The sequence below is a fragment of the Heptranchias perlo genome, chromosome 20 (assembly GCF_035084215.1).
Source record: "Heptranchias perlo isolate sHepPer1 chromosome 20, sHepPer1.hap1, whole genome shotgun sequence".
Classification (NCBI taxonomy): domain Eukaryota; kingdom Metazoa; phylum Chordata; class Chondrichthyes; order Hexanchiformes; family Hexanchidae; genus Heptranchias; species Heptranchias perlo.
This window is the reverse complement of record NC_090344.1, coordinates 30,922,817-30,945,545: the sequence shown is the minus strand read 5'-3', so window position 1 is coordinate 30,945,545 and position 22,729 is coordinate 30,922,817. Positions and strand designations below refer to the sequence as shown.

The 22,729-nt window shown below is 47.1% G+C and overlaps 1 pseudogene; it reads right to left on the bottom strand.

Moving 5' to 3' along the window:
* Nucleotides 1–22,729, bottom strand: part of LOC137336013 (zinc finger protein 208-like) — a 64,894-nt pseudogene that overhangs the window by 29,470 nt on the left and 12,695 nt on the right.

Genomic DNA, 22,729 nt, shown 5'->3' with positions numbered 1-22,729 from the left:
TTGGCCTTGATGGCCTACATCCTAGGGTTTGAAAAGAGTTGGCTGCAGAGATAGTGGATGCATTGGATTTATCTTCCAGAGTTCCCATGGTTCTAGAAAGGTCCCCATGGATTGGAAGATACCAAGTGTAACCCCACTATTCAAGAAAAGAGGAAGAGAGAAAACAGGGAACGACAGGCTATTTAGCCTGAAAATAGTAGTAGGGAAATTGCGACAATTTATTACTAGGGACTTGGTAAGAGGGCACTTAGAAAATCAGTATATGGTTAGGCACATGGAACACGGTTTTATGAAAGGGAAATCGTGTATGACAACTCTATTAGAGGTTTTGAGGGTGTAGATAGAAGGTACGTTGGTTCTGTCTTCACAAAGAACGACACAAATAAGCTCCCGGAAATGTTAGGGTACCAAAGGTCCAGTGAGAGGGAGAAACTGAAGGAAATCAGTATTAGGGAAAAAAAATAGTGCTAGGGAAATTAATGGGGCTAAAAGCTGACAAATCCCCAGGGCCTGATAATCTACATCCCAGAGTACTAAAGGAAGTGGCCTTGGAAATAATGGATGCATTGGTGGTCATCTTCCAAAATTCTATAGACTTTGGAACAGTTCCTACAGATTGGAGGGTGGTAAATGTAACCCCACTATTTAAAAATGGAGGGAGAGAAAAAACAGGGAATTACCGACCAGTTAGCCTAACATCTCTCTCTCTCGGCCTCTCGTCCCCCCTCTCTCTGACTTTTTCTCTCTCTCTCTCAGTACAGACAGGAATGAATCATTCCCTTTTCCCCACTGTGTAATGTACATGTACAGGAGCTGACACTGAGACACACACGGGCCGTACCGTACCCCAGTACTTTCCAGACAAGAGAAATTCGGAGAGACAACAGAGAGAGAGAGTAAAGGACAGAGAGAGAGGGAGCGAGAGGCAGAAAGAGAGAAGGAGAGAGAGAGAGAGAAAAAAAAGACGGAGCGGGGAGAGAGTCAGAGAGAGAGAGAGAGGGACAGAGAGAGAAAAAAACAGAGAGAGAGGGCGAGAGAGAGAGGAGGCAAGAGGCAGAGGGAGAGAGGGGGACAGAGAGAGAGAATAAGGCAGATACACACGGGCCGTACAGTACCAGACAGGAGTGAATCGTTCCATTTTACCCACTGTGTACTCTCTCTCTCTCTCTCTCTATCTCTCTCTCCTTCTCTCTGTCTTTCTCTCTCTCCCTGTCTTTTTCGCTGTCTCTCTGTCCCTCTCTCTCCCTCTGCCTCTTTACCCCTCTCTCTGTCTCTCTCTCTCTGTCTCTCTCTCTCTGCCTCGCTCTCTCTGCCTCTCTCGCTCTGTCTTTGCCTTTTTCTCTGTCTCTCTCTCCCTCTCTTTCTATCTCTCTCTCCATCATTCTCTCACACTCTCTCTCAGCCTCTCTCCTCCTCTCTCTGTGTCCCCCTCTCTCTCTCTCGGCCTCTTCCCCTCTCTCTCTGACTTTTTCTCTCTCTCTCCATCATTCTCTCTCTCTCTCTGCCTCTCTCCTCCCCTCTCTCTGTCTCTCTCTCTCGGCCTCTCTTCCCCCCTCTCTCTGACTTTTTCTCTCTCTCTCTCAGTACAGACAGGAGTGAATCATTCCCTTTTACCCACTGTGTACTGTACATGTACAGGAGCTGACACTGAGACACACACGGGCCGTACCGTACCCCAGTACTTTCCAGACAAGAGAAATTCGGAGAGACAACAGGGAGAGAGGGACAGAGAGAGAGAAAAGGACAGAGAGAGAGGGAGCGAGAGGCAGAGAGAGAGAGATGGACACAGAGAGAGAAAAAGACAGAGCGGGGAGAGAGTCAGAGAGAGAGAGAAAGGGACAGAGAGAGAGAAAAAGACAGAGAGAGAGGGCGAGAGAGAGAGGAGGTGAGAGGCAGAGGGAGAGAGGGGGACAGAGAGAGAGAATAAGACAGACACACACGGGCCGTACAGTACCAGCCAGGAGTGAATCGTTCCCTTTTACCCACTGTGTACTCTCTCTGTCTCTCTCTCTCTCTGCCTCTCTCCCCTCCTCTCTCTGTCTTTCTCTCTCTACCTGTCTTTTTCGCTGTCTCTCTGTCCCTCTCTCTCCCCTTGCCTCTTTACCCCTCTCTCTGTCTCTCTCTCTCTCTGCCTGTCTCTCTCTCTGCCTCTCTCGCCCTGTCTTTGCCTTTTTCTCTGTCTCTCTCTCCCTCTCTTTCTATCTCTCTCTCCATCATTTTCTCCCTCTCTCTCTCTCAGCCTCTCTCCTCCTCTCTCTGTGTCCCCCCCTCTCTCTCTCTCGGCCTCTATTCCCCTCTCTCTCTGAATTTTCTCTCTCTCTCTCTCCCCCTCGCTCTCTTTCTCTCTCCCTCTGTTTTTCTCACGATCTATCTGTCCCCCTCGCTGTCTCTCTGGCTATCTCCCACTCTCCCGCTGTGTTTTTCACAGTCTCTGTCCCTCTCTCTCTATCTCTCTCTCTCTCTCCCTCTCTCTGTCTTTCTCTCACTCTCTCTCCCTCTCTGTCACCCTCTCTCTGTCTCGGCCTCTCACACCCTTTTGACACTGAGACACATGGGCCGTACAGTACCAGACAGGAGTGAATCGTTCCCTTTTACCCACTGTGTATTGGACATGTACAGGAGCTGACACTGAGACACACACGGGCCGTACAGTACCAGACAGGAGTGAATTGTTCCCTTTTACCCACTATGTACTGTACATGTACAGGAGCTGAAACTGAGACACACACGGGCCGTACAGTATCAGACAGGAGTGAATCGTTCCCTTTTATTCACTGTACACTGTACATGTACAGGAGCTCACACTGAAATACGGTCTCCGAGAGGGACAGACAGAGAGAAAAAGACAGAGAGAGAGAAGGAGTGGTAGGGAGGGAGCTCTGGCCTCTTGCTGTGCCTTTTTAATACCTTGCTTTTGTATTTTAATCAATTCCCTCTCTCTCTCTCTCCCCTCAGGAATCTCTTCGATGAAATGCTGCAAGGAGATGATCCCGAAAGAGACATTTTGTGAGAAGGAGGAGGAGGAGGAATCCTGGGCCAAGATTCGTTCTCGCTGCTGGGGACTGACTGATTGAGACCTTCACCGCAGCCTGGACCCGATGGGAGTCACGTGAGTAATGTCTGGGTTACTCTGGGATCACTGGGATATGTAGGGGACACTGGGGTATCACTGGGACATTCTGGGGACACTGGGGACAGAGACAGAGAGAGAGGGACAGAGAGAGAGAGAGGTGGGGAGAGAGAGAGAGAGAGAGAGGAAGAGAGCCTTTTTCTGTCTCTCTCCCTCTCTCTCCTTCTACCTCTCTCTGTTCCTCTCACCCCCTCTCTCTCTCTCCCTCATCCCTCTCATTGTATTTTTTTCTCTCTCTCCCTCTCTCTCTCTGCCTCTTTCCCCCTCTCAATCTCTCTCTCTCTTCCCCTCTCTCTCTGTCTCTCGCCCTCTCTCTCTCTGTCCCCAGGGACAGCCCAGGACAGGACTGGTTTGACCAGGAGACCTCTCTGTTGGAATGAGCCACATTTCAAGGACCTATTTTACTGATTTGAAACCCTCACAGCCTGTCTCCCCCTCTTCCCTCACCCCAAACCGAGTCCCCCCCCCCCAACCCTCAGCCTGTCTCCTCCCTCTCCCCTCGTGACCCAAACACCCCAGGGACCTCCGACACATCCCACCCTGCCCGGCGTCCACATTTAAAGAACTAAAGTTGGGCGGAATCTGCTCCGAGTACACAAGGGCTGCAGAGCTGGAATGGCTGCTGTTTCTCAGACAGTGTTTGACCATTTCATTCTCTCTGTGTGTTTACTGTAAAGAGCTGTGGAGGGAGCAGGGACTCCATCTCATTCTCACCTCCCCGGGTCTGGATGGCAAACAGGTTCCGAGCTCAGGGCACAGCACCATTTCAAACACTCAAATCATCCAAAGGTTGAGAAACGAGATTTAACTGACAGGTTTCCAGCCTCGAATTGAAGCTTTAATACAGAAAACATTTTAATAAATAAAAATGCTGCAGAAAGGTGAACAGAGTGAGGGACAGAGAGAGAGAGAAAATGATCAGTTTAAATGAGATAGAAAGACAGAGAGAGGGGGAGAGAGAGAGTTCAAATCCCAGATGAGCCCTGTTATCTCACTGCTTTTTAGTGAAAAGTCACCAATTGGATTCTGACATCTTTGCAGTTGTTCGAATTGAATTATATTTGAGCTCCAGAGGACAAAGTCTCGAAGTTTCCAAGGTGCAACTCACACGGAGTAAATAAAATGTCTCAAGATGATGTGGAGATTGACGCTGAATGTGAATTTACCCCAATTTAGGCGGTCTCATTGATATTAGATGACGGGATTGAGAACCACATAACCAAATTTGCCGATGACACAAAGATAGACAGAATTATAAGCAGTGTTGATGGAAGAATGAGATCACAGAGAGATATTACTAGATTAAGTGAATGGGCAAAACTGCGGCAAATGGATTTCAACGTAAGCAAGTGTGAGGCCGTCCACTTTGGACCTCAAAAAGATAGATCAGAAAACATATTAATGGATGTTAATATGTTTTCTGATCTATCCAAAAAATTAACCTTATGACGTTTTGTGTGGATTCGCATGTTTCTAAAGTCTGCCAAACTTTTAAAAGTGACCAAAATATTGTAATAGGAACCTTATGGCTCGTACGGGGATCGAACCCGCGACCTTGGCGTTATTAGCACAGGTATAGAGTACAAAAGCAGGGATGTAATGATGGAACTGTTTAAAACGGTGGTCAGGCCGCAGCTGGAGTATTGTGAGCAGCTCTGTTCACCACATTACAGAAAGGATGTAATTGCTCTGGAGAGTGCAGAGAAGACTAACAAGAATGTTGCCAGGGCTTGAAAATTGCAGCTATGAGGACAGATTTGATAGGCTGGAGTTGTTTTCCTTGGAGCAGAGGAAGCTGAGGGGAGACTTGATTAAGGTTTGCAAAATTATGTGGGGCCTCGATAGAGTAGACAGGAAGTACCTGTTTCCCCTAGCAGAGTTCAAGAACTAGAGGACATAGATTTAAGCTGATTGGAGGAAAAGCTTTTTTACCCAGAGGGTGGTGGGTGTATGGAATCCGCTGCCCGAATTGGTGGTAGAGGCAGGGACCCTCAACTCTTTTAAAAAGTACTTGTACCTGCACCTGAAGTGCTGTAAACTGCAGGGCTGTGGACCAGGTGCTGGAAGGTGGGATTAGAATGGGCACCTGGTTGTTCTTCGAACCAGCGCAGACACGATGGGCCGAATGGCCCCCTTTTGTGCTGTATCTTTTCTATGGTTCTACGGTTCAATGGTTACGTTATATCCAGTAATCCCAGGTTTTGGCTGTTGTCAGAAAGTCCCTTCGTGGTCGCCAATTGTAGGATTTAAACCACTATTTTCAGGATTATAATCTAATCCAATCTAAGAACTGGTTCCTGACAACAACAAGATCACCATGGCACTGGTATGATGGTTAAAGGCAAAACTGATTTATTCTGCACATCACAATTAGTACAAAAATGGTGATACATAATGAAGAGGAATAGTCACAGTGTTCCTTGAAACCTCGGAAGTATCCCTCCAAGTGACTGCAGCACGTCTCTCTCTCTCTTGCTGTGTTGTTGACTGAAGAGTTCTCTTCTTCCTTGCCAGAATCTTGTGTGCCTTCCTCAGCTTTTGAGGTCTCTTCTTATCCCCTTTTTCAGTCGATGTGGAAGTTCACTATCACATCCACATCTCTCAGCCTCACCATTATTCATGTCTCTCAACCTTCAGAAGTTACATTCCAAGCATAACTCCTGGTACCATCCGTGCCTTGTTGTTACAGACTTAACAGAACCTTATCTTAGAGTTTACATTGCCAGCCTTCACAGAACCGTTTGTGTAAACAGACTTCTATTCACTAGCTTGTGGAGGCTCGAGATAGAGAGGCCTAAGCCTGCGTGACTCCTTGATTTAATTAACCTCCAGTCCCTTTATCTACATGTCTTTTAGACATTATGCTATTCCAGCACATCCTCCCTTACTGCCTGTGATTTCCCCAAGATCTGTTAATTTCCACTTTAATATTGTCAGCACCCTTTTAATTTTAACTGCAAACTTGACTATAATAACTATCATGCATCCTTCTCGGCTCACCAGCACTTTCTTATTGAATACACGTTACATGGTTCATATTATATTAATACACAATACAGTTTACATTTATAGATGGCCACACCGCCTGAGGAAGGGGGAAGCCCCCGAAAGCTTGTGGGATTAAAAATAAAATTGTTGGACTATAACTTGGTGTTGTAAAATTGTTTACATTTATAGACACATAGATTCATAGTACATTTCATTCGACTTCTACTATTGATTATAATTATACTGAATTATATCTGTTAATGGGTTAATCCTTACACATTGTTCTTGTCCTTCTTGACTCTAAACACCATTGTACAGGACTCTTCTGTTCTGTTCCTAGGAGCTCTGAACCATAAAAGGGAGCGGCTGCAACACATTTCTTACACGCCTCAAGATTAACCCGCACGGCAACTTTGCTGTCAGTGAAGAGAGACGAGAAAGACCAAAGTGCCGTTTTCCCCTCTCAGTGTGGCCCTGAAGGACTGTGTCCAGGCTGAAGTTCTGCTCCCCCCGGACGATCCTCCCCCCAGATTGTCCTTTCTGAGCTCCAGTCAGGTGATGCTAAACACTCAGGTGGGAAAGACCAAAATCTACAACGAGGTGTTTGAAACTAAGCTGATTTATTTGATATGTATCCAGAAAATTAAACTCCAGCCCAGTTATAGGGGTTATTAACATCAGCAGAAACAAACCCCAACTGTCAGAATGAACATGGTTCAGTCCTGGATGGGATTAACAGCAGAATCCAACCCCTGCAGTCATATGTGAACTCGCTGGTGTCTCAGCGCGTGTGATGACTGAGTGAATCCCTTCCCACACACGGAGCAGGTGAACAGTCTCTCCCCAGTGTGTGTGTGTTGGTGTTTCAGATCATTTGTGCTTTTAAAGCCCTTCTCACAGTCAGAACATTTAAAAAGTCTCTCCCCAGTGTGAGTACGTTGGTGTGTCAGCAGATTCCTTTTGCTTTTAAACCTCATCTCACAGTCAGAACATTTAAAAGGTCTCATATCAGTGTGAACTCGCTGGTGTTTCAGCAGGGTGTATGACCGAGTGAATCTCTTCTTACACACAGAGCAGGAGAACGCCCTCTCCCCAGTGTGAGTGCGTTGGTGTGTGTCGGCGATTAATTTTGCTTTTAAACCTCTTCTCAGACGGAACATTTTAAAGGTGTCTCATCTGAGTGAAGTCGCTGGTGTATCCGCAGGCTGGATGACTGAGTGAATCTCTTCTTACACACGGAGCAGGAGAACGGCCTCTCCCCAGTGTGAACTCGCTGGTGCATCAGCAGGTGGGATGACAGAGTAAATCTCTTCTTACACACGGAGCAGGAGAACGGCCTCTCCCCAGTGTGAACTCGCTGGTGTTTCAGCAGGTTGGATGACAGAGTAAATCTCTTCTTACACACAGAGCAGGAGAACGGCCTCTCCCCAGTGTGAACTCGCTGGTGTATCCGCAGGCTGCATGACTGAGTGAATCTCTTCCCACACACAGAGCAAGAGAACGGCCTCTCCCCAGTGTGAACTCGCTGGTGCATCAGCAGGTTGGATGACCGAGTGAAGCTCTTCCCACACACAGAGCAAGAGAACGGCCTCTCCCCAGTGTGAACTCGCTGGTGTACCAGCAGGTTGGATGACTGAATGAATCTCTTCCCACACACAGAGCAAGAGAACGGCCTCTCCCCAGTGTGAACTCGCTGGTGTCTCAGCAGGTGGGATGACAGAGTAAATCTCTTCTTACACACGGAGCAGGAGAACGGCCTCTCCCCCGTGTGAGTGTGTTTGTGCGTCTGCAGATTAATTTTGCTTTTAAACCTCTTCTCACTGTCAGAACAATTAACAGGTCTCTCGTCGGAGTGAAGTCGCTGGTGTATCATCAGGTTGGGTGACTGAGTGAATCTCTTCCCACACACGGAGCAGGAGAACGGCCTCTCGCCAGTGTGAACTCGCTGGTGTGCCATCAGGTGGGATGACCTAGTAAATCTCTTCTTACACACGGAGCAGGAGAACGGCCTCTCCCCAGTGTGAGCACTTTGATGTCTCAGCAGATGAGCTTTTCTTTTAAAGCTCCTCTCACAGTCAGAACATTTAAAAGGTCTCTCATCAGTGTGAACTCGCTGATGTCTCAGCAGGTTGGATGACTGAGTGAATCTCTTCCCACACACGGAGCAGGTGAACGGCCTCTCCCCAGTGTGACTGTGTCGATGAGTTCCCAGCTCTGATGGGTAATTGAATCCCTTCCCACAGTCCCCACATTTCCACGGTTTCTTCGTGGTCCGGGTGTCTTTGTGTTTCTCCAGGTTGGACGATCAGTTGAAGCCTCGTCCACACACAGAACACGTGTACGGTTTCTCCCCGCTGTGAATGGTGTGATTTTTTTCAGGCTGTGTAACTGGTTAAAGCTCTTTCCACAATCAGTGCACTGGAACACTCTCACTCGGGTGTGTGTGTCTCGATGCTTTTCCACTCACACTGATGTTTGAAATCTTCTCCCAGAGATAGAACAGAGAAACATTTCTCCTTCCACATTCAAAGGCCGATGATATTCAGGTCCTGATGAATCGAGTGACTCTGTCAGATTTGACGTGATCTTTGGTTTGAGTTTCCCTCTGCAAATCCTCCCCTTCTCATACCCTGTCAAAGGAGGTTATAAAAGTTATCACTGTAAGTACAGGATAGAAATTCAGAACAGACAATTCTGAAGCGGAAAAGGAACATTCTTTCCTCTCTTTTTCCTCCAAAGATGTAAATCCCCGTCCCGCACACACTCCCTCCTCCCTGTGCTGAAATCCAAAGCCATCGCATCACCTTTCAGTGTCCCGAAACCATGAGCAAAAGAGTGAGAGAGCGTGAATGTGAAAGAGGGTGAATGTGGGAGAGTGAATGTGAGAGATTGAATGTGGGAGAGTGAGAGAGTGAACGTGAGAGGGTGAACGTGAGAGAGTGAATGTGAGTACAGCAGTGGGCTCGGTGTGGAGAATGAAGTGGGGCAGGTGGAGCATGTTTCAGTGGGGCAGCAGTGATTATAATCTAATTAGGTTTAGAATAGTTACGGAAAAGGTCAAGCAACAAACAAAGGTGAAAATACTTAAATGGAGGAGGTATAATTCCAGTGAGTTAAAAAGGTATTTTGTCCAGGTGGATTGGAATCAAAAATTGGCAACAAAACAGTAATTGAATAATGGGAGAGGCCTTCAAGGAGGAGTTGTTTTGGGGACAGAGTAGGCAGATTCCGACGAGGAGGAATCGAACGGCCTCCAAAGCGAGAGCTCCCTGGATGACTGAAGATATAGAGATCACCATTTCTCCTTCATTTACAGACTCCCCCTGACCGATCACCATTTCTCCTTCATTTACAGACTCCCCCTGACCGATCACCATTTCTCCTTCATTTACAGACCCTCCCTGACCGAACTCCATTTCTCCTTCATTTACAGACGCTCCCTGACCGATCACCATTTCTCCTTCATTTACAGACGCTCCCTGAGAAGTCCCAGTTTACACCGCGAATGCGCGGGGCCGCGGCCTTTTGTTGGGAGTTGGTCCGGAGCGAAACGGGAGAAACCGGAAACCGGCGGGTAGTGAGGGGGGATAATGTTCACTGTTTTATATTCGGGTCTGGGGCCGCACTCGGGGTTTGTGAAGCCTGAGCCTGGGCCTGAGCCCGGACCCGGGCCCCGGGGTTTATTGAGCCTCTTGCTCCGATCCTCTCACCTGCACCGAACGCGCTCCTCCCGCAGCCTCGACTGACCGCGCATGCTCAGGACACACAGCCCGATAATGAGTCAGACTGCGCCTGCGCACTGTGCTCCACTGATTCAGATAGGGCACAATCTGTACCGCCATGCATCGAGTCACAGAAGTTTACAACATGGAAACAGGCCCTTCGGCCCAACATGTCCATGTCGCCCAGTTTATACCACTAAGCTGGTCCCAATTGCCTGCACTTGGCCCATATCCATCTATACACATCTTACCCATGTAACTGTCCAAATGCTTTTTAAAAGACAAAATTGTACCCGCCTCTACTACTGCCTCTGGCAGCTCGTTCCAGACACTCACCACCCTTTGAGTGAAAAAATTGCCCCTCTGGACCCTTTTGTATCTCTCCCCTCTCACCTTAAATCTATGCCCCCTCGTTATAGACTCCCCTACCTTTGGGAAAAGATTTTGACTATCTACCTTATCTATGCCCCTCATTATTTTATAGACTTCTATAAGATCACCCCTTAACCTCCTACTCTCCAGGGAAAAAAGTCTCAGTCTATCCAACCTCTCCCTATAAGTCAAACCATCAAGTCCCGGTAGCATCCGAGTAAATCTTTTCTGCACTCTTTCTAGTTTAATAATATCCTTTCTATAATAGGGTGACCAGAACTGTACACAGTATTTCAAGTGTGGCCTTACTAATGTCTTGTACAACTTCAACAAGACATCCCAACTCCTGTATTCAATGTTCCGACCAATGAAACCAAGCATGCTGAATGCCTTCTTCACCACCCTATCCACCTGTGACTCCACTTTCAAGGAGCTATGAACCTGTACTCCTGGATCTCTTTGTTCTATAACTCTCCCCAACGCCCTACCATTAACGGAGTAGGTCCTGGCCCGATTTGATCTGCCAAAATGCATCACCTCACATTTATCTAAATTAAACTCCATCCGCCATTCATCGGCCCACTGGCCCAATTTATCAAGATCCCGTTGCAATCCTAGATAACCTTCTTCACTGTCCACAATGCCACCAATCTTGGTGTCATCTGCAAACTTACTAACCATGCCTCCTATATTCTCATCCAAATCATTAATATAAATAACAAAAAGCAGCGGACCCAGCACCGATCCCTGAGGCACACCGCTGGTCACGGGTCTCCAGTTTGAAAAACAACCCTCTACAACCACCCTCTGTCTTCTGCCATCAATCCAATTTTGTATCCAATTGGCTACCTCACCTTGGATCCCGTGAGATTTAACCTTATGTAACAACCTACCATGCAGTACCTTGTCAAAGACTTTGCTAAAGTCCATGTAGACCACGTCTACTGCACAGCCCTCATCTATCTTCTTGGTTACCCCTTCAAAAAACTCAATCAAATTTGTGAGACATGATTTTCCTCTCACAAAACCTTGCTGACTGTTCCTAATCAGTCCCTGCCTCTCCAAATGCCCGTATATCCTGTCTCTCAGAATACCCCCTAACAACTTACCCACTACAGATGTCAGGCTCACCGGTCTGTAGTTCCCAGGCTTTTCCCTGCCGCCCTTCTTAAACAAAGGCACAACATTTGCTACCCTCCAATCTTCAGGCACCTCACCTGTAGCTGTCGATGATTCAAATATCTCTGCTAGGGGACCCGCAATTTCCTCCCTAACCTCCCATAACATCCTGGGATACATTTCATCAGGTCCCGGAGATTTATCTACCTTGATGCGCGTTAAGACTTCCAGTACCTCCCTCTCTGTAATATGTACACTCCTCAAGACATCACTATTTATTTCCCCAAGTTCCCTAACGTCCATGCCTTTCTCAACCGTAAATACCGATGCGAAATATTCATTTAGGATCTCACCCATCTCTTGTGGTTCCGCCACAAGATGACCTTGTTGATCCTTAAGAGGCCCTACTCTCTCCCTAGTTACTCTTTTGCCCTTTATTTATTTGTAGAAGCTCTTTGGATTCTCCTTTGCCTTATCTGCAAAAGCAATCTCATGTCCCCTTTTTGCCCTCCTGATTTCTCTCTTAACTCTACTCCGGCAATCTCTATACTCTTCAAGGGATCCACTTGATCCCAGCTGTCTATGCATGTCATATGCCTCCTTCTTCTTTTTGACTGGGGCCTCAATCTCCCGAGTCATCCAAGGTTCCCTACTTCTACCAGCCTTGCCCTTCACTTTATAAGGAATGTGCTTACCCTGAACCCTGGTTAGCACACTTTTGAAAGCCTCCCACTTACCAGACGTCCCTTTGCCTGCCAACAGACTCTCCCAATCAACTTCTGAAAGTTCCTGTCTAATACCATCAAAATTGGCCTTTCCCCAATTTAGAATTTTAACTTTTGGGCCAGACCTATCATTCTCCATAGCTATCTTAAAACTAATGGAATTATGATCACTGGTCCCAAAGTGATCCCTCACTAACACTTCTGTCACCTGCCCTTCCTTATTTCCCAAGAGGAGGTCAAGTTTTGCCCCCTCTTTCGTCGGGCCATCCACATACTGAATGAGAAATTCCTCCTGAATACACTCAACAAATTTCTCTCCATCCAAGCCCCTAATGCTATGGCTGTCCCAGTCAATGTTGGGAAAATTAAAGTCCCCTACTATTACCACCCTATTTTTCTTGCAGCTATCTGTAATCTCCTTACATATTTGCTCCTCAATTTCCCGTTGACTATTTGGGGGTCTGTAGTACAATTCTATCAAGGTGATCTCTCCCTTCTTATTTTTCAGTTCTACCCATATAGACTCCGTGGGCGAACCCTCGGATATATCCTCTCTCACTACTGCCGTGATGTTCTCCCTAATCAAGAACGCAACTCCCCCTCCTCTCTTACCTCCTGCTCTATCTTTCCTATAGCATCTGTACCCTGGAACATTGAGCTGCCAGTCCTGCCCCTCCCTTAGCCATGTTTCAGTAATAGCTATAACATCCCAGTCCCATGTACCCGTCCATGCCCTGAGTTCATCTACCTTGCCCATCAGACTTCTTGCATTGAAATAAATGCAGTTTAATCTAGACTTCCCTTGGTCTTTGCCCTGCTTTCTCAGACCATCTGTCCGGTCATGTTTTGTACACTCTCCCTTACTGCCTTTTGTTTCTGTCACCACTTTACTTCCCACTGACTTCCTGCATCGGTTCCCATCCCTCTGCCACTTTAGTTTAAACCCTCCCCAACAGCACTAGCAAACACTCCCCCAAGGACATTGGTTCCAGTCCTGCCCAGATGCAGACCGTCCAATTTGTACTGGTCCCACCTCCCCCAGAACCGGATCCAATGTCCCAGGAATTTGAATCCCTCCCTCTTGCACCATCTCTCAAGCCACGTATTCATCCTAGCTATCCTGTCATTCCTACTCTGACTAGCCCGTGGCACTGGTAACAATCCTGAGATTACTACCTTTGAGGTCCTCCTTTTTAGTTTAACTCCTAACTCCCTAAATTCAGCTTGTAGGACCTCATCCCGTTTTTTACCTATATCGTTGGTACCTACATGCACCACGACAACTGGCTGTTCACCCTCCCCCTCCAGAATGTTCTGCAGCTGCTCCGAGACACCCCTGACCCTTGCACCAGGGAGGCAACATACCATCCTGGAGTCTCGGTTGCGTCCGCAGAAACGCCTGTCTATTCCCCTTACAATCGAGTCCCCTATCACTATAGCTCTGCCACTCTTTTTCCTGCCCTCCTGTGCAGCAGAGCCAGCCACGGTGCCATGATCCTGGCTGCTGTCACCTTCCCCTGGTGAGCCATCTCCCCCAACATTATCCAAAACGGTATACCTGTTTTGGAGGGAGATGACCGCAGGGGACCCCTGCACTGCCTTCCTACTCTTCCTCTGTCTGTTGGTCACCCATTCACTATCTCCCTCAGTAATTTTTATCTGTGGTGTGACCAACTCACTGAACGTGCTATCCACGACTTCCTCAGCATCGCGGATGCTCCAAAGTGAGTCCATCCGCAGCTCCAGAGCCGTCAAGCGGTCAAACAGTAGCTGCAGCTGGACACACTTCCCGCAGGTGAAGAAACCAGGGACACAGGAAGGATCCCTGAATTCTCACATCCCACAAGAGGAACATGACACGGGTCTGGGATCTCCTGTCATGACTTAACCCTTAAGATACAGAGTAAATCTACCAAGACAGTATCCCATCAAACAGTCCCAGGCAGTTCCAGCACTGGTTAGATATACAGTAATGCTCACTCTACACTATCACATCTAACACTCCAAGGGCAGGCAGCATGGATTACATCGAGAGTAAAGCTTCATCTACACTGCCCACTCAAACAGTCCCATAGCAGGTACAGCACAGGTTAAATACAGAGTAAAGCTCCGTCTACACTGTCCCATTAAACACTCACAGGGCAGGTACTGCACGAGTTAGATACAGAGTAAAGCTCCCTCTACACTGTCTCATCAAATACTCCCAGGGCAGGTACAGCACGGGTTAGATACAGAGTAAAGCTCCCTCTACACTGTCTCATCAAATACTCCCAGGGCAGGTACAGCACGGGTTAGATACAGAGTAAAGCTCCCTCTACACTGCCCCATTGAGCATTCCAGGGACAGGTGCAGCACGGGTAAGATACAAAGTAAAGCTCCCTCTACACTGTCCCATCAAACACTCCCAGGGCAGGTACAGCACGGGTTAGATACAGAGTAATGCTCTGACTAAACTGTCCCATCAAACACTCTCAGAGCAGGTACAGCACGGGTTAGATACAGAGTAAAGCTCCCTCTGCACTGTCCCATCAAACACTCTCAGAGCAGGTACAGCACGGGTTAGATACAGAGTAGAGCTCCCTCCACACTGTCCCATCAAACACTCCCAGAGCAGGTACAGCATGGATTAGATACAGAGTAAAGCTCCTTCTAAAATGTCCCATCAAACACTCTCAGGGCAGGTACAGCACGGGTTACTTACAGAGTAAAGCTCGCTCTATACTGTCCCGTCAAACACTCCCAGAGCAGGTACAGCACGGATTAGATACAGAGTAAAGATCCCTCGACAAAGTCCCATCATATATTCCCAGGGCAGCTACAGCAGGCGTTAGATATAGAGTAAAGCTCCGTCTACACTGTCCCATCTAACACGCGCAGGATAGGTACAGACCGGGTTAGACAGAGAGTAGAGCTCCCTCTACACTGCTCCATCGAACACTCCAGCGACAGGTACAGCACGGGTGAGATAGAGAGTAGAGCACCCTCGACAGCGTCCCATCAAACACTCCCAGGCAGATCCAGCACGGGTTAGATATACAGTAACACTCACTCTACACTGTACCTTCTAACACAACGCAGGACAGGTACAGCACGGGTTAGATAAAGAGTAAAGCTCTCTCTACATTGCCCATCAAACACTCCCAGGGCAGGTACAGCACGGGTTAGATGCAGAGTAAAGCTCCCACGACACTGTCCCATCAAACACAACAGGGACAGGTACAGCACTGATTTGATACAGGTTAAAGTTCCCTCTACACTTCCCCATCAAACACTCCCAGGGCAGGTACAGTGTTAGATACAGAGTAAAGCTCCTTCTACACTGTCTCATCAAACACTCCCAGGGCAGGTACAGGGTTAGATACAGAGTAAAGCTCCTTCTACACTGTCCCATCAAACAGTCCCAGGGCAGGTACAGCATGGGTTAGATACAGAGTAAAGCTCCCTCTACATTTTACCATCAAACCTTCCCAGGGCAGATGCAGCACAGGATAGATACAGAGTAAAGCTCCCTCTGCACTCTCTGGGCAGTTACAGCACGAGTTAGATACAGAATAAATCCCCCTCAACACTACCGTATTAAACACTCCCAGTGCAGGAACAGTACGGGTTAGATACAGAGTAAAGCTCTCTATACACGGTCCCATCAAACACTCCCAGGGCAGGTACAGCATGGGTGAGATACAGAATAAATCTCTCTCAACACTACCCCATCAAACACTTCAGGGACAGGTACAGCACGGGTTAGATACAGAGTAAAGGTCCCTCGAGAGTGTCCCATCAAACACTCCCAGGCAGTTCCTGCATCGGTGAGATATACAGGAACGCTCAATCTACACTGTCCCATCAAACACTCCGAGGGCAGATACAGCACGGGTTCGGTACAGAGTAAAGCTCCCCCGACACTGTCCCATCAAACACTCCCAGGGCAGACTGAACGGGTTACACACAGAGCAAAGCTTCCTCGACACTCCCATCAAACATTCCCAGGGCAGGTACTGCACAGGTTGGATAGAGAGTATAGCTCCCTCTACACTGTCCCATCAAACACAATCAGAGCAGGTACAGTACAGGTTAGATACAGAGTAAAACTCCCTCTAGACCGTCCCATCAAACACTCCCAGAGCAGGTACAGGGTTAGATACAGACTAAAGCTCCCTCTACACTTTCCCATCAAACACTCCCAGGGCAGGTACAGCACAAGTTCGATACAGATTAAAGCTCCCTCGATGCTGTTCCAACAAACAATCCAGGGGCATGTAGAGCACGGGTTAGATATAGAAAAACACTCTCTATATTTTCCCACCAAACAATCCCAAGGCAGGTACAGCACGAGTTACAAACAGAGTAAAGCTCCCTCCTAACTATCCCATCAAACACTCCCAGGGCAGGTACAGCACGGGTTAGATAAGGAGTAAAGCTCCCTCTGCACTGTCCCATCTAATACACGCAGGACAGATACAGCACGGATTAGATAGAGAGTAGAGCTCCCTTTGAGAATCCCTACGTGGTCAGTTTTCGGTAAAATATTAAGATGCCTATGTGGCAAAGAAGCAGAATGCAAAATGGTTAGAAAGGGTTAATTAGTTAGTAACTGAGATTGGTACAGGTGGCCTGGCCTCCTGCTGGGCCATATGTTTGCTTAGTCAGCAGGCCTGCATTGTCTTATCAATGATAGGTCTTTGATGTGAGTCAAGGACTGGTCTGAATGTCTCCATGTTTATGGCAGATCAATATAGGTAACGAGCTTAGCCAAAGTTGGAAGACATTCCAGGTTGGGAGATAAGGAACAGAAGGAACAGGGAAGAACATTCCAAGTTGGAAAGTGAGGAAGTATCCCCTTTGATGTCTAACAGCAACATGGTCAGCACATGATTATTTATGATTGGCCGGAAATAATGTAACCCCGCATGGCAACCTATGCCCGGCTTATGATTGGTGTTGACCCTCGTTAAGTATGTTCCAACCCTATTCATCTGTATAAAAACGTGTGGATTTCTGTATGTTTTTGTTCTTGCTCTGCCAGCTTGGAGGGACTCTATCAGGAGTCCAAATCAATGCTGCAGACTGAGAACCCTGCTATTAAAGATGTGTTGAATTTTAAAATGTATTCGACTTCAGTTATTACTGAACCAGACTGAGGGGAAAGAATCCGGATCGTCACCTTTACACTGCCCCATCGAACACTCCAAAGGGCAGATACAGCAAGGGTTAGATATGGACTAAACTCCCTCGACACTTTCCATCAAACACTCCAGGGGCTGGTACAGCAAGGGTTAGATACAGAGTAAAGCTCCCTCTACGCTACCCCAGCAAACACTCCCAGGGCAGGTGCAGAACCGGTTAGATATCAAGTATACTGTCCCAACGAACTCTCCAGGGGCACGTACAGTATGGGTTATATATGGAAAAGCTCCCTCTACACTCTCTCCTCAAACATTCCCAAGGCAGGTACAGCACGGGTTAGATACGGAGCAGAGCTGTGCTGTCATTGATCTGGGAGTGTTTGATGGGAGAATGTAGAAGGAGCTTTGCTCCGTATATAACCCATGCTGTCCCTGACCTGAGATACCAGATGCTGACAAGACCTGCTCTGATTGATCAAATATCTCATTTCCCAGTACTGACACCCATCACCATGATGACGACAAAGATTCACCTACAAAGGTAACACAAGCCCATCAGCTTCTCCCCCGGACACAGATACTGAGGGACAGAGAGTGTCCGGGACAATGACATTTCTTACTCAATAAGCTATAAGTTAATTCTATACCTCTTCCCATTAATCCTGGGCTCGACTTGGATCGAATTCTGCTCCTGTTTCTTATCCTATAACAGACTGAGCTCATCATCCCATAATGAGCAGGGACCAGGGAAGCTGGTTGTTAGGCACTGCTGTGTCGTAATAAGGCAGGGCCATTCGGCCCATCAGGTCCTCTCCTTGTCCCTTTCAAGGTGGAGATCTGGGATATCCTGTCTCCAAACAAATCCCCCCTGTTCATAGTGGGAATCCTAGAGGAAGGGCCAAGGCCCAGAGTGTGGAACACAAGCAAGGGTGAAAAGAGGAGGAGAGATGAGGCTCTGTGGGAGATGAGGGAGGAGTCTGCTCATTCCCAGGGGCAGATCAGACAAAGTGCTTTGAGTGGTGGGTCCAGCAGTGAAACTGAAACCAAACCAAAGGGAAAAAAGTTTCATTGGTTACAGGTGAGAGAGAGGAATAATTCAAACCGACACAGAGCTATGTGATTGGTTCAGTCTCGACTAATATTGACTGTCAGAAATGTCCATGAAGCAGTTTTTATCAATACCGGCTCCCATGGGGATGGGGAATTCCAAAAAAGGAAGGAATTGTCAAAAACTTAAACTTAATATTACTTATTCTATACAATGCATTAACACCCAAACAAAAGTAAGACAAGCGAGAATTTATTATTTTACTTGTACAAGTGGAAGAGCACCTCAAAACAATGGTTGAGGATACATCTTCGCTGAGTTAAAGAAACAGCTCACGTTTATACAGTTCAGTAACAATGCCCACCTGTTACAGAATATGGGCGTACACATACATTCTTTATTGGCTCAGGTAGTTAGTCAATCAAAATAGGGAACCCACCCTCTAGTTCCCATAGCCGTCTTGATATTTTGGATGCAGGCCTGGGAAAGTGCTTTTTCCTAAGAAACTGTCTTTATTATCAGTAAGTCTGTAGCTAGTCTCAAGGCTATACGGTCATCCATTCCTGTTAGTCAGCTGCCTTTCTATCTAAGGGAGGACAGCTATCAGCATGAGAAAACTCAAAGTAAATACACATTCGTGCTTCTATGTGCTTTCGTGAGAAACTATTATGTGAGTTTTAAAGTGAATTAGCTGGTCAGTTAATATGGTCAATTATCCCTTCATGCATTTTTACATTCGTGAGCTAGGTGTATTAGAGAGAGTTAATATGGTCAGGTATCTCTTTATGCATTTCCACAGAATCTCTCAGGAATTGAATGGTATTGGCAAAGAATTCAAGTTTTTTTATTTTTGGGATCTTTCTTTAGTTTGTTGATTCGAGAAGTTGGATAACAGACTTCCTCCTTTGAACATAGAACTGGATTATTGGGCCATCTTGTGTTTATTTATTCCTCTTTTGTTAACTATATTTGCTGAGTGGATTTAAATTTCAGACGAGGTTTGCAGGCCCGATGCCCGATACCTTCCCAGGATACCAAGGCCAGGAGAGGCAGCGTGGAAGGTATGGGGAGCTGGGACTTATCCATGAGACTAACCAAAGGTATGAGAACCGAGATAATATGTAGTAATAATCAGGTGTCATCCGTGGTTCAGTGGTAGCACTCTCGTCTCTGTGTCAGTAAGCTGAGAGTTCAAATCATACTCTAGAGACTTGAGCACATAATCTAAGCTGACGCTCTCGTCAGTACGGAGGGAGTGCTGCACTTTCAGAGATGCCGTTTTTCGGTTGAGACATTAAACCCTCTCAGCTGGACATAAAACTTCCTATGATATTATTTGAAGAAGAGCAGGTGAGTTCTCCCCTGTGTCCTGGCCAGTATTTATCCCTCTACCATTATCACTGAAACAGGTTACCTGGACATGATCACATTGCTGTTTGTGGGATCTTGCTGTGCGCAAATCAATTGCTGCATTTCCTACATTACAACAGTCACTGCACTTCAAAAGTACTTCATTGGTTGTAGAGCGGTTTTGGACATCCTGAAAGGTGCTATAGAAATGCAAGTCTTTTTTTAACAAAAGAGGAAAGGCTCAAAAAAGGTTAGTTGGTAACAGGACATCAATTAGTCTCCTCTTATTCTGAAGACGTTAAGAACTCGACACACTGTGTGTTTGAATCAAAGCTGATTTATTTGACATATATCCAGAATATCAAACTCCAGCCCAGTTATAGGGGTCATTAACATCAGCAGAATCAAACTGCCACAATGAACATGGTTTAGTCCTGGCTGTGATTAACAGCAGCAATAACAGCAGAATCCAACCCCTGCAGTCAGTTGTGAGCTCGCTGGTGTGTCAGCAGGCTGCATGACTGAGTGAATCCCTTCCCACACACGGAGCAGGTGAACGGCCTCTCCCCAGTGTGAATACGCTGATGATCCAGAAGATGGGATGACTGAGCGAATCCCTTCCCACACACGGAGCAGGTGAATGACCTCTCTCCGGTGTGAAAACACTGGTGTCTCAGATGGCGGAATGATTTAATGAACCCCTTCCCACACAGAGCAGATGAACGGCCTCTCTCCAGTGTGAACACACTGGTGTTCAGTGAGGTGTGTCGAAACTTAATATTACTTATTACTATACAAATGCATTAACACCCAAACAAATAGTACAAAGAGAAACTTTATTGCGCCTTAACTTGTATACAAGTGGAAGAGCACCTCAAAACAATGGTTGAGGGTACAACTTCGCCGAGTTAAAGAAACAGCTCACGTTTATACAATTCGGTAAACAACGCCCACCTGTTACAGAATATGAGCGTAAACGCACATTCTTTATTGGCTCAGGCAGTTTGTCAATCAAAATAGGGAGCCCGCCCTCAAGCTCCCATAGCCATTTTGACACCTTGCACGCAGGCCTGGGAAAGTGCCTTTTCCCCTACATTTCTGTCTTTCGTTATCAGTAGGGCTGTAGCTAGTCTCAAGGCTATATGGCCATTTATTCCTGTAGTCAGTTATATCCCTATCTAAAGGAAGGATAGGCTGCACAGACTGTGCTAGGCGATTTGCCAAACTAAATTAATTATCTACGTGAGAAACTCAAAGTAATTACACAATTATGCTTCTATGTGTATTCGTGAAAAACTTTATTATGTGAGTTAAGTGAATTAATAGAGAGTTAATATGGTCAAGTATCCCTTCATGCACTTCCACATTCGTGAGTTAAGTGAATTAATAGAGAGTTAATATGGTCAAGTATCCCTTATGTACTTTCACATTCGTGAGTTAAGTGAATTAATAGAGAGTTAATATGGTCAAGTATCCCTTATGTACTTTCACATTCGTGAGTTAAGTGAATTAATAGAGAGTTAATATGGTCAAGTATCCCTTATGTACTTCCACAGGTGGGAAGAGCAAGTGAATCCCTTCCCACATACAAAGCAGGTGAACGGCCTCTACCCAGTGTGAACACGCTGGTGTTCAGTGAGGTGGGATGACTGAGTGAATCCCTTCCCACACACGGAGCAGGTGAATGGCCTCTACCCAGTGTGAACACGCTGGTGTCTCAGATAGTGGGATGATTTAATGAACCCCTTCCCACACATGGAGCAGACGAACGGCCTCTCTCCAGTGTGAACACGCTGGTGTTCAGTGAGGTGGGATGACTGAGTGAATCCCTTCCCACACACGGTGCAGGTGAACGGCCTCTCTCCAGTGTGAACACGTTGGTGTTCAGTGAGGTGGGAAGAACAAGTGAAACCCTTCCCACACCCGGTGCAGGTGAACGGCCTCTCCCCAGTGTGAAGTCGCTGGTGTGTCAGGAGGCCGGATGACGTGGTGAATCCCTTCCCACACACGGAGCATGAGAACGGTCTCTCCCCGGTGTGAGTCCGCTGGTGTAAGAGGAGGTCGTATGACTGAGCGAATCCCTTCCCACACACGGAGCATGAGAACGGCCTCTCCCCGGTGTGAGTCCGCTGGTGTGTCAGGAAGTTGGATGACTGAGCGAATCCCTTCCCACACACGGAGCAGGAGAACGGCCTCTCCCCGGTGTGACTGCGTCGATGAATTTCCAGCCTGGAGGGGGAATTGAATCCATTTCCACAGTCCCCACATTTCCACGGTTTCTTCGTGGTCCGGGTGTCCTTGTGTCTCTCCAGGTTGGACGATCAGTTGAAACCTCGTCCACACACAGAACACGTGTACGGTTTCTCCCCGCTGTGAATGGTGTGATGTTTTTTCAGGCTGTGTAACTGGTTAAAGCTCTTTCCACAGTCAGTGCACTGGAACACTCTCACTCGGGTGTGTGTGTCTCGGTGCTTTTCCACTCACACTGATGTTTGAAATCTTCTCCCACAGACAGAACAGACAAACATTTCTCCTTCCACATTCAAAGGCCGATGATATTCAGGTCCTGACGGATCGAGTGACTGTCAGATCTGGATGTGATGTTTGGTTTTAGTTTCCCGTCAGCAAATCCTCCCCTTCTAATACCCTGTAAAAGGAGTTTACAAAAGTCATCACTGTGAGTACAGGATAGAAATTCAGAACAAACAATTCTATTTTCTTTTGAATATTCTTTTCTCTGTTTTTCTGCCAATGCTGTAAATCCCCGTCCCACACACTCTCCCTCCTCCCTGTGCTAAAATCCAAACCTAGCACAACATTTACAACTTTTTACAATGCGCTCTGAGTGTTCTCCATCCCCGAAGGTTCTGACTCTGACTGGGTTCAGTTCGAAACTCACTGTTTCCCCTCCCACTCTCTTCTCCTCTGAAGGTGCTGACTCTGGCTGGTTTCAGTTCCAGATTCACTGGTTCCCCTCCCTCTCCCTCCTCCTCTGAAGGTGCTGACACTGGCTGGTTTCAGTTCTACACTCACTGGTTCGCCTCCCTCTCTCTCCTCCTCTGAAGGTGCTGTCTCTGACTGGGTTCAATTCTAAACTCACTGTTTCCCCTCCCTCTCCGTCTCCTCACCTGACGGTGCTGACTCCGGCTGGT